Consider the following 12,699-nt stretch of genomic DNA (forward strand, 5'->3'; position numbering starts at 1 on the left):
AACTGTTCTTAACCTGAAGCACCACTTTAGCTAATGGGGCCTCTCGCTGCTGCTATGCAATTTCTGTTCTCATCCTGGAGCAAAGTTCTTAACCCAAGGTTCTACTTCCGGGTTAGTGGAGTCTGTAACCCGAAGTGTTTGTAACCCGAGGTGTTTGTAACCTGAGGTACCACTGTACTGGTATGCCACAAGGGGAGTGTGGTCTTCTGGCAGTGAAAACCTTTCCATGCCGCTGTTTTAGAGCTTGAAAAGATGAGGAAAAACCATCAAAAATATCAGAGGGCTGAAGGATGTTTATTTATCAGAAGGATGGGCTGTCCAACTGTGACACAGAGTGCCTTGAAGATGGTGGGCTCTTCTTGGCTAGAGGTTTTTCAGCAGAGACTGTGACACACACACACATCCCCCCCGCCCCGGTCAGGGTACTGTAGCCAGTCATACAGAGATACACCATGACGCCTCCTCAGAGGACAGATTATTCTTTGCATCTTTGAGGGTGATTTGAGTGATTCAGGTATACAGATACACAATCCTAGCAGAGGCAAGTTAAAAGGTCTGGAAAGCTGCCTTATTGGGAAGACCATTGCCCCACCCAGCTCAGCATTGTCTACACTGACTGGCAGTGGCTTTCCAGGATGTTACACGCAAAGCAGAATCTTCACCACTGAGCTAGGGCCTTCTCCAAGGACAGTGAGTTAAACAGAGATGCAACTGACAGCATCCTCCATGTGCTTGCTTTTGTGTTTCCATGATTTTTCAAATCCATTTATTTCTTGTGGCTCAATAGTTCTGGAATTTCTGTCCCGTGTTAATTGCAACTGTCCTGCTAGCCTCCAAACTCTTATCACAGGACATTTGCTATTTGCTACATATCTACACAGAAATAGTAAGTCCCATTGAGCATTTCAGCCTTAGACTATTTTATCAATTCCTATTACCTTCAAGTTCATATTTTGATTTACACCAGCAGCTTTGGTCTGTAACCTTTTTTTTCTAGGGTTGTATGCTTTCACCTACAATATTTCAAATTGATTTTTTTTTTAATCCCTTTGCCGAAGTGAAACCTTTCAACTCATTTCCAAATGTGTCTTGGCGAGGACAAATTTCAATCTTGCCATTTTCCTGTCGTGTTAGAAAGGGTTGTCGTTCATTAACGTGCGAGATGGCATCGGCTGGGAGCTACAAGGGCAATTAAATAGCACAGAACGTCTTTGATTTGCATTTCTGGGCTGTGTAAATGTAAGGAAGGCCGTTGCTGGATTATTCTCTCTCTCTCTCTCTCAATGAAAAGCGCAAGTTGTTCCTTTGATAGATTTTTAATATGATTTTAAAAGAGTTTTGTTTGGCCTCATTCTTAGGCAATGAGATTAATTTAAAGCACTTATCCCCTGGGTTTAAGTCAATCCATGTAGGCCTTTGGACAGAGGGCTTCTTTTAGGGGAGGGGGGACTTTGTTTGCAATGCCTCTGAAAGAGACTCTTTTCCCACTTTATTAACCCCAGAGCTGGGGACAATCCCCTCCTCCGCCCTCTCACACCCTTCTTATACACACACACACTCACACACAGAAAAATAAACCCTAGGGATTTACCAAATTCAGCCCCTGACCTGGGCTTCTGGGCTTCCTTTCTCATGTAAAATCAACACCTTTCAAAAGGGAGATGTTTGACTTAATGAGCTGCTACTGCTTCCTTGATGTTTTGTGGGGTTTTTTAAAAAAACAAAAAACAAAAAAACCAAGAATCCACCAAGCAGAGCACCAGAAAACTCCATTCTTAAAAGAAAAAATGACAGGGGAACTTTTAATGGCAATCTAAGGCTACATATACACCATGTAGTTGAAACACCATTATACTATTTTAAACAGGCATTACTTTCTTCCCCAAAAAACCCCTGGGAACTGTAGTTTATTCAGGAGACCCCTTACTTCTCACACTCCTTACTTCTCACACAGCTACAATACCCAATATTCCCTGGGAAGAGGCATTGGTTGTTAAACCATTCTGGGAACTGTAGTTCTGTGGGGAATAAGAATCTCGTAACAACTCTCATTTTGAGCTCCTTGGATGAAATCTGGGATAGAAATGTCATAATAATAACAAATAATTATAACTAATTATATATTTCATATGAGATCAGTTTTTCCAATATCATTCCAATAACAGCTTCATTAAAACAATGCCAGTTTTATCCAATTAATACAATTATTAATACTGATTATTTAAATACTAAATTATACAGTTTAGTTAAAGTGGGGCCCCTCATGTGTTAGATTTGATGGCTTCCTTCCTTAATTATAACTAATTATAATCAGTCCAGGGGGTGGCACTGCCAGTTAACTTCCTCCAGTCAGTCCAAGTTTCGCTGTTGCAGAACTTTGCAAGGAGGAGGAGGGTGGGCATAAAACTTGAATGAGTTGCCTCCGCCTGTCATTGGCTCTGGCTTTGCCTACTGTTGGTCTCCTTGCCTTCTGCCTCACCAGTCCCAAGGGCCACCAGCCACCACCAACACTCCACACCTGTTGCAGGCCCCATTTTGTATTCTTATACAAAACAGATAGGCAAATTCATGGAAGATGGGCCAGGCAACAGTTGTTTGCAGCAGCAGTTAAATGGAACATTCATATGCAGAGACTGTCTACCTGAGACCCCTGAATTCTCAGGAATAAGCCATGGGAGATGTTTTGTTCTGTGAGCAACCGAATACATCTTGTCTGGCTGCAACAGGAGAAAGGCTGGGCTTCATTTTAATTTAAGTTATCCATTGATTTTATTATTCTTTTACACAGCCTTTATGAAAATCAGTTTGGTGGTGTATAACAAATCAAAACCTAAGAACAAACCATAATATGAACTAATAAAAAATAAAACATTGCAAATGTTAAAAGCTCAGGTTTTTAAAATAATGTTTATTCATTTTCATTCTTCACATCACACATAAAACGTAAGTCAAAGCACATCAACCACGTTGCTTAAAAATATCAAATAAAATTATTACAAATCACTCCAAGAAATCTTTCCATATATTACCATGAGAACTCAGTCTTCTTAACCCATCCGAAAATGGTTGCCACACAATATAGAAAAGCTGTTGGTTAGAATTCCCTTTGGTAGCACAAATCTGGCTCATCAGCTTTTCAGTCAGGGCTATTGTCCATGCTATGGAGTATCACACTTCAGTTTTCAGGCCCAAGAGCATGGCTATTTCCATGTTTTCCACTGTGAGGAGGAACATTAAAAGTTCTTCATGAGCAGTTGGTGGAGTAGATATGTCCTTTATTCAAAGTAAAGCAAGTTAGAGGGTAAGGTTGTAGGTCCACTTTGAATATTAAACTCATTTTTTTAAATATCAAAACCCAAAATGGGTAAACAGATTTGCAAAACCATCCATATGCATGTAAGATCCAGTCTCCTCACATCCCTTCCAACAGGTTGATGTTGCCCCTGGTATCTTGTGGGATATTTGCAAGCAGACAATATATCACCTATGTATGCATTTCAAAGAGAATTCCATTAATTGGTCCGAAACTGTTTTAAAACATCCTCTGCCCCCCAACTCAAAGTGTTTTCCATTTTTCATTAGAGATTATTACTTCAAGGTCCATTTCCCAGGGAATTTTTGTGGTCATAAGCTGGCCAAATTCTACCTCAGTTAATATTTTGTATGTGGTTGGTACTTCACCCACTGATGTAGCAGGAACAATTTTTTCTCCACACATTTTATTTTACTCAATACCCATCAAAAGATGTACAAAGGTTTATACCCAATAAAAAGCATCTTTTTGTTATATACCAGAATAAAAGAAATATTTTTAAAATCCAATTAAAAAAAAACCAGGAGCAATGAGAAGGGAGAAGGGAGAAAAAAGAAATAAAAAGAAAATTTAAAAAGGGAAAAAATAGAAAAAGATTAAAAGACTTCTGATTCTCTTGGCAGCTAAATATAGCAACTAGTTCAAAGTATTCACTGAAATTGACATCCAACTATTCTATTTTCTATAAGCCAACATTTTCTCAATCTTCAAATCCAGATATTACAAGTTCATTTTCTCTTTCACGCAAAAAGTCCATAAGAAGTTTCCAGTCCTTAATAAATGTCAACAAAGATTTTTCTCTGATTGTTCTCTGTAGCAGGAACATTGACCATAAGTTGTTCAAAAGCAGTCAACTCTCGGTCTGCTTGAATGGCTATACATGGTTTTAACAGAAAGAAAAACAATTGATTAAAATTAGACCATGACCATGTTACATTGGGAATGTTAGCCAAAATCTGCTCTTTATGTAAGGGGGGGACTTTTTACATTAAAAACTCGAGTCTATAGAAAACTGCTTGGTTTTTTGTTTTTGTTTTAACTGTGCCTTGATACCTTTCCTAACAACAGTGACGTGGGTGGGTGTGATTGCATTCCTTCATCTGGGGGTGATGGAGGAAAAAGCTCTCCCCCACATGCCTGTCAAGTGGGCCTCTGCTGGCAGTCATATCTTCATAAGGGTCTCTCCTGCAGCTCTTAACAAGGGGGCAGGTTCATAATGAGGCATGCAGCCCCAGAGGAACTAAGCCGCTTAGGGCTTTAAACATCTTCTCCTGAGCCTGGGGAACAATTGCTTGGCCATTACATTTTGCATCGTTTGAAGCGCTGCACTGTCCGGGCAGTCTTCTAGGGTAGCTCCACATAACTCAGTTTGCAGTAATCTGAACAGCAATGCAGTGAAAGCATGGGTAACTAGTGCTAAATCAGACTGACTCAAGAGATGTGATGGTTGGTACAGGAAATGCCCTGGCGTAAATGTACTCCTTGCCACCACAACTGCAAGGCTCAAGGGGAGTACAACCCTTTCCACAGCAGGCCAGGCCCTAGTCCCTGAGGCAGACTGACGAAACAGCACCTCCATCTGTCAGGGGTTATTGGAGTTGTCACATAGCAACATCCGGAGGGCCACAGTTTAGCCTCTTCTGATGTTTCCCAAGACCCAAAGGGACAGTGGTGGAGCTGAGGTATTACTTTCAACCAGTAACAAGAGGGGTGGGCGACCTCCAGAAAGTGCTGGAATCCTGTAAGATCAGGCCAAAGGGGGCCCATCTAGTCCAGCGTCTTGTTCTCACCATGGCCAACCAAATGCTTCAGTGGGAAACTCACTAGCAGGACTGGAGCACAGGAGAACTCTCCCATCCTGCAGTTTCCAGCAACTGGTATTCCAAGGGATGCTACCACAGGGGTGCAGCCATCATGGCTAGTAGCAGTACTACATTCGGGGCCTTTTTTTCCAGGGGGAACTCACAGGAACTCGGTTCCGGCACCTCTTAGGCATACCCTCCAACATTTCTCCGATGTCCCTGTCCCATCCCATAATGATTATTCTACTATATATACCCCACACATCTTACTGGGTTGCCCCAGCCACTCTAGGCAGCTTCCAATATATATATAAAAACATAATAAAACATGAAACATTTTAAAAAACTTCCCTATACAGGATTGCCTCCAGATGGCTCGGAGGCTGGATAACTCCATACCCTCCAACATTTCTTCAATGAAAATAGGGACGTCCTAAGGAAAAGTGGGACATTCTGGGATCAAATCAGAAACCTGGACAGCTTCTCAAAATCAGGGACATCCCTGGAAAATAGGGACACTTGGAGGATCTGCTCTCAGGTGGGTTCTGGCACCTCTCAGGTTGGTGCCACTGCCATTCTAAGAGACTAAAGGAGGCGTTCATAGCGAGTTCCAGCACCTTTTTTCTAGAAAAATAGTACTGGCTACATTTACATACAGACTGAGGAGGCTGCATCCCAGGGCCTCATAATCTAGGAGGGCCTTGGCCTCTTGCCCCCCCCCCCATTCTAAATAAACAGGCAAATTTTACAATCTAGGCCCCGTTCCTTAGTAACGTTAAACATGTGACACACGAGTCTATGACAAGTGAATACGTATTGTTTAGTAAATTCATGGGGGCTTTAAAGCTACTCAGAATCAAATAATATCGTCCACTACAAAGCAATGCAAGTGTTCACATCACTGTCTATCATTACAGTGTGTGTTTTAAGAACAAGTGAGGATGCTTTTATATCACTGTGAATCACCTTTTTGTGAAAATAATAATGAGCAAGCATTATGAAAGTGGTGCTAGTAAATGAAAGCGACGAAAAGAAGAGAAGGAAGTACTCCCAATATTTAAAGCCAATCACGTCATACCGCTTTGTACAGCCGGCAAAAACATAATCCCTCAGATACAGAACGTCTGTGTTTACAAATAGAAGAAAATCAAGTAGACGATGCTAAGCAGTTTGAGCAGAACAACCAGTTTATATACAGAGCGCAGCCCCCCAAGAACTTTGAGAACTGTTTTCAGTGACTACAGCCACAAGTACAGAAAATTCTAAGGAAAGTGGCAATGAAGTGACTGGACCTACAAAGACTAACACAAGGTACCAGAGGCAGATTTAGGGGAGTGCAGCTGGTTTGGTCACACTGGACGCAGAGCCTTGAGGGCATCGCATCACAAGAGATGCTGCAATTATGGTGTAGAATAGAGCGAGATGGGTGGGGAGTACCAAATCTTGATGCTGCACAGGGCACCTCTGAAATTTGAGACCCCATGGTCCGCCACTGAAGGCACAGAAGGAACATGCCACAAGATAGTTACACCAAAAGAAGCAGTTCAAGCTCAATGCAATCTTAAAGAATTGGAAAACAAAGCAAATGATCTCAGCGAAAACCCCAGCACCGCAGACACAAAATTACTAACTAGTTATTTCAGAGACAATAATGATGTAGGTTTATGGACCATGTTGAATAACGAGGAAATATTCTGGATTGATTCTATTCCACCAAAAGTAAATTGAGAAACCTACCCTCAGGAATGGCTAATGTATTCTCCCACAACAGGGAAAGGTCTACTGTTTTGTGTGCAAATTTTTCTCTAACCTAACTACCTGAACTACAGCTTTAGCTTCTAATGACTTTGATTATTAGCATCACACTTATGTTGTTTGAACCCACAAAAACTCTAAAAATCATATTAACCCTATGCTAACATGCTTAACAAGAAAGCATGATCACATGCTCACATCAAAACGAGTAGGATTACTGGAGGCACGTACTTCAGTGAGTTATTGCACTGATTTCTCTTTTGGCAGAACGTGGCTTGGCATTTAGGGGAAATAAAATTCAGGAATTCAGTTCACCGAATAATGGTAACTTTCTGGAATTGCTTGAATTAATTGCCAGCTTTGATCCCTTCATGTGTGCTCACATAAATCGGTATGGAGGTAAAGGCTTTGGTCACCCTTACTTATCCAAAGCCATATGCGACGAGGTTATCCAGGTGATGGCTAATACAGTTCAAGAAGCAATACCAAATGACAGGTTATTTTAGTTTATCAGTCAATTCAACCCCTGATGTTTCCCATGTTTATCAGCTTACTGTCATTGTTAGATATGTTTCTCCCCACAATGGATTACCAGCTCAATGCTTTCTGAGTCTTTTTGAACTGAAAGATCACACCAGTGAAAGTATGGCTGAGCTGATTCTGAACTTGAAATAGATTTCAGCAAATGTAGAGGACAGTCATATGACAATGCAGCCAATATGGCTGAAAACTATAACGGCATTCAACCAACAATGCTGGAAAGGAACAAGTTTGCAAAGATTATCCCATTCACTGGACATTCCCTAAATCTCTTTGGCTGAACTGCAGTTTACTCATGCCTGGTTGCAGTGATTTTTACCACAATAGATTAACTTTATTGTTTTTTCTCAGCTACTTCAGAAAAATGGGCAGTGCTAAAAGAATTCTTGCTTTTGGGTCAAAAGTTCCTAAACATTTATCCGACACAATAAGAGAGGCTCATGGCAAAGCTACTGCAGCTATTATACTTACATTGTTGAATTCCTCAATCATATTTACTATGGTGAAATCGAAAAAGGAGATAGTAGACAACAAGCTGTAAATCTTCTGCAGAAAATGGAAGGATTTGAATTCATGTTTATGCTCCACCTTTGGACAGTTTTGCTAAAGTTAGCAAGGCACTCCCAAGCTTGCAAATTTTATTGAGCACATGTGTAAATATTTACAGCTCACTATTATAGTTTGTATCAAACAACCAGGCTAAGTTTGATGAAACTGAACAGCAAGAAAAAATTACTCTACCAGAGGTAAAGTAGAAAACTGTCAAAAGAAGGTACCGGGGGGGGGGGGTGATGGGACAGCACCTGAAACCTTAAACCAACTTTCTCAAAGAGTTAAGGGTAAATTCATTTATACCTGTCATGGACACTCTTAAAGCCAACCTAAACATAAGGGCAACAGTGTATAGGAGCTGGCAATTTTTCTTTTGTGGTGAACCTTCAAGCAACCAAGGAACATATTCACAATGGTATTGTGATTTTGGTGCAAAGTATCCAAAGGATGTTGACCTTAGTCTAGTCAATGAATTCTTGCACTTCTACCTGTATGTCAAACCAGCTCACCCTGAAAAAGAAAATTTCACCCACCAAGATATGTATCAAGTAATATTCCAGGAAAAATTCAGACAGCTTTTCCAAATGTGGAAACAATTTTCAGATTGTTCCTGTGTTTAATGGTTACAAACTGTACTGGCGAAACATCATTTTATAGACTAAAAAGGATAAAGAATGATCTACGCTCAACAATGTCCCAAGACTGATTGTGTGATCTAAGCATTCTCTGCATATAAAATGATAAACTCTGACTTACTGATTTTAATGATATAATTAAGTTTGCACCCAAAAGACCTTGAAAGAAACTGTTCTGACCTTGTATATAGTGCAATGTTGTAACTTTGCTATAATTTCCCTTATGAAGGTTCTGTGTGGATGTCTTCATTAATTCCATAAATTTATAAACAATCTCTTAATCAGTGCTAAAATTTCATCAATGTTCTACTTTCATTGAGTTGATAAAGAAGAGAACGAGGTTTTGTTTCTCATGATCAGATGCTATTCAGTTTGGGCCTCTCAAGATCTCCCAGCCTGGCACCTCGAGTTGCTTTCATCTGGGTCTGCCTATTAGCAACTGATAGCCTTTATCTCCATGAATTTGTCCAATCCTCTTTTAAAGACACCATTTTAAAAAAAGGTAAAGGACTCCTGACAATTAAGTCCAGTCACGAACGACTCTGGGGTTCCGGGTCATGTGGCCAGCATGACTAAGCCGCTTCCGGCAAACCAGAGCAGCGCACAGACATGCTGTTTACCTTCCTGCCGGAGTGGTACCTATTTATCTACTTGCACTTTGACGTGCTTTCGAACTGCTAGGTTGGCAGGAGCAGGGATTCACCCCATCGCGGGGATTTGAACTGCCAACCTTCCAATCGGCAAGCCCAGGGCTCAGTGGTTTAGACCACAGCACCACCCGCATACCTATGATGAAAGACATCATAGGTGGTGGCTATAACTGTCTCCTATGGGAGAGAGTTCCATAGTTTAACTACACACTGTGTGAAGGCCTTTCTTTTATCTGTCCTGAATCTTCAAACATTCAGCTTCATTGGATTTCTGCAAGGATCTAGTGTTATGAAAGAAGGATGGGGAAAATGCATCCACTGTCTCCAATCCATGCATAATTTTATAAATTTCTACTGTGTCGCTTCTTATTTGCCTTTTTTCCCAATGAAAAAGTCAAAAATACTGCAGCCTTTCCTCATAGGAGAGTTGCTCCAGGATGGGTGCTGGAGTCATGCAACATCTTCTATGGGTATGTTCGTAGCAAAAGGAAGAACAAAGAAACAGTGGGGTCACTCAGAGGAGAAGATGGTGAAATGCAAACAGGGGACACAGAAAGGGCTGAACTCCTCAATGCCTTCTTTGCCTCAGTCTTCTCCGATAAAGAAAACAATGCCCGACCTGAAGAATTTGGAGGAAATGATTCAGCAGAGGAAACACAGCCCAGAATAACTAAGGAGATAGTACAAGAATACTTGGCTAGTTTAGATGTATTCAAGTCTCCAGGGCCAGATGAACTGCATCCAAGAGTATTAAAAGAACTGGCAGATGTGATCTCAGAACCACTGGCAGTCATCTTTGAGAATTCCTGGAGAACAGGCGAAGTCCCGGCAGACTGGAGGAGGGCAAATGTTGTCCCTATTTTCAAAAAGGGGAAAAGAGAGGACCCAAATAATTACCGCCCAGTCAGTCTAACATCAATACCAGGGAAGATTCTGGAGCAGATCATTAAGCAAACAATCTGTGAGCACCTAGAAAGGAATGCTGTGATCACCAATAGTCAGCATGGATTTCTGAAAAATAAGTCATGTCAGACTAACCTGATCTCATTTTTTGACAGAATTACAAGCCTGGTAGATGAAGGGAACACAGTGGATGTAGTCTACCTTGATTTCAGCAAGGCATTTGACAAGGTGCCCCATGATATTCTTGTAAAGAAGCTGGTAAAATGCGGTCTTGACTATGCTACCACTCAGTGGATTTGTAACTGGCTGACTGACCGGACCCAAAGGGTGCTCATCAATGGTTCCTCTTCATCCTGGAGAAGAGTGACTAGTGGGGTGCCACAGGGTTCTGTCTTGGGCCCGGTCTTATTCAACATCTTTATCAACGACTTGGATGATGGACTCAAGGGCATCCTGATCAAATTTGCAGATGACACCAAACTGGGAGGGGTGGCTAACACCCCAGAAGACAGGATCACACTTCAAAACGACCTTGACAGATTAGAGAACTGGGCCAAAACAAACAAGATGAATTTTAACAGGGAGAAATGTAAAGTATTGCACTTGGGCAAAAAAAATGAGAGGCACAAATACAAGATGAGTGACACCTGGCTTGAGAGCAGTACATGTGAAAAGGATCTAGGAGTCTTGGTTGACCACAAACTTAACATGAGCCAACAGTGTGACGCGGCAGCTAAAAAAGCCAATGCAATTCTGGGCTGCATCAATAGGAGTATAGCATCTAGATCAAGGGAAGTTATAGTGCCACTGTATTCTGCTCTGGTCAGACCTCACCTGGAGTACTGTGTCCAGTTCTGGGCACCACAGTTCAAGAAGGACACTGACAAACTAGAACGTGTACAGAGGAGGGCAACCAAAATGGTCAAAGGCCTGGAAACAATGCCTTATGAGGATCGGCTAAGGGAGCTGGGCATGTTTAGCCTGGAGAAGAGGAGGTTAAGGGGTGATATGATAGCCATGTTCAAATATATAAAAGGATGTCACATAGAGGAGGGAGAAAGGTTGTTTTCTGCTGCTCCAGAGAAGCGGACACGGAGCAATGGATACAAACTACAAGAAAGAAGATTCCACCTAAACATTAGGAAGAACTTCCTGACAGTAAGAGCTGTTCGACAGTGGAATTTGCTGCCAAGGAGTGTGGTGGAGTCTCCTTCTTTGGAGGTCTTTAAGCAGAGGCTTGACAACCATATGTCAGGAGTGCTCTGATGGTGTTTCCTGCTTGGCAGGGGGTTGGACTCGATGACCCTTGTGGTCTCTTCCAACTCTATGATTCTATGATTCTATGATCTGAAGGGCTGCAGACTTCCTAGCCCTGAGTAAGACTGAAGACAGAGACCACATTCACACCATACATGTAAAGCACTATGATGCCACTTTAAGTAGTCAAGTCTTCCCCCCTCAAAAAAAATTTATGGGAGTTGTAGTTTGTTAAGGGTGCTGAGAGTTCTCAGGAACAACTTCCCCGCCCACTACCCCTCAAAGCTACAATTTCCAGAATTCCCCATGACGACAAATTGACTGCTAATACACTCTGGGAATCGTAGCTCTGTGAGGGGAATGCAGGGGTCTCTTTTAACAACTCTCAGCACCTTTATGAAACCACAGCTCTCAGAATTATTTGGGGAAGTCATGACTGCTTAAAGTGGTATCATGGCATTCACATTTTGCATCACAATTCTCCAGCCTGCAGGTACAGAAATGCAAGTACTGGGGCAAAGTGTGCATAAAAATGCATATAATAATGAAAATGGCATACACAAATTTATCACACTGGGGGATATGGCTTGCAAATAAATGTATATGTTAGGCAAAACTGCCTACAAAGATGAGTCTATTAAGAAATTCACACTAAAATGTTGATGAATATTATCATCAACATCGCAGATTATTCACTGCCTTCTAAACCACTGCCTCCAGGAGATTTACATATAAGATGACTAAGAACAGTTCAACTAAAACAACTGATACATTAAAAACAAGACTGAAACCCTAACAAGTGGACACTCATGGTAAAGACTGAGGAAGTTTTCATGAGAACTTTAAAAAAATGGACAGTGGACAGTAAGACAAGAAATGGAAAGAAAAAAACAAAATTGGCAAATTCTCCCATCCCTAGCGAAGCAAACATTTTCTGCAGCTCCTTAGATCATTTCTATGCCTGTCCATTTTCAACCCTAGGGCCCTCCTCTCCTCCCTGCTGAGGAACTCTGCATAGCTCTTTCATTTATCGCCATTTGTTGTCCCTCCGCTTGTGTCTGACCTGCATGCATATATTTTTTGCAGTCTAGCCTGCAGGTTGGGGAGGAGATATGTGTGTGTGTTTGTGTGTGCAAAGGGGGGTGGGTGACGTTGGTCTGGCAGAGGAGGCCTGGTTCTGTGTAAAGAGCTAAGCCTCGCAACCCATCTGTCAGCTTCCCAAGACAGAGAGCAGCTCCCAGGCTTGTCCCGGTGACCAGCTGCTGGGGGAGATGCAGGCCAAAGGCAGATGA

The 12,699-nt window shown here is 41.7% G+C and overlaps 1 protein-coding gene across 1 annotated transcript in view; it reads right to left on the minus strand.

Moving 5' to 3' along the window:
* Nucleotides 1-2,888: 2,888 nt before the first annotated feature.
* BARHL1 (BarH like homeobox 1) overlaps nucleotides 2,889-12,699 on the minus strand; it is a 40,291-nt gene continuing 30,480 nt past the window's right edge. Inside the window, exons 6-7 of the mRNA XM_083423965.1 lie at nucleotides 8,266-8,472; nucleotides 2,889-4,187 (exon numbers count right to left, since the gene is read on the minus strand). The gene's annotated coding sequence lies outside the window, so the exon portion shown is untranslated. The remainder of the gene's footprint in view (nucleotides 4,188-8,265; nucleotides 8,473-12,699) is intronic.

The sequence above is a fragment of the Podarcis tiliguerta genome (assembly GCF_965153285.1).
Source record: "Podarcis tiliguerta genome assembly, chromosome: Z".
NCBI lineage: Eukaryota > Metazoa > Chordata > Lepidosauria > Squamata > Lacertidae > Podarcis > Podarcis tiliguerta.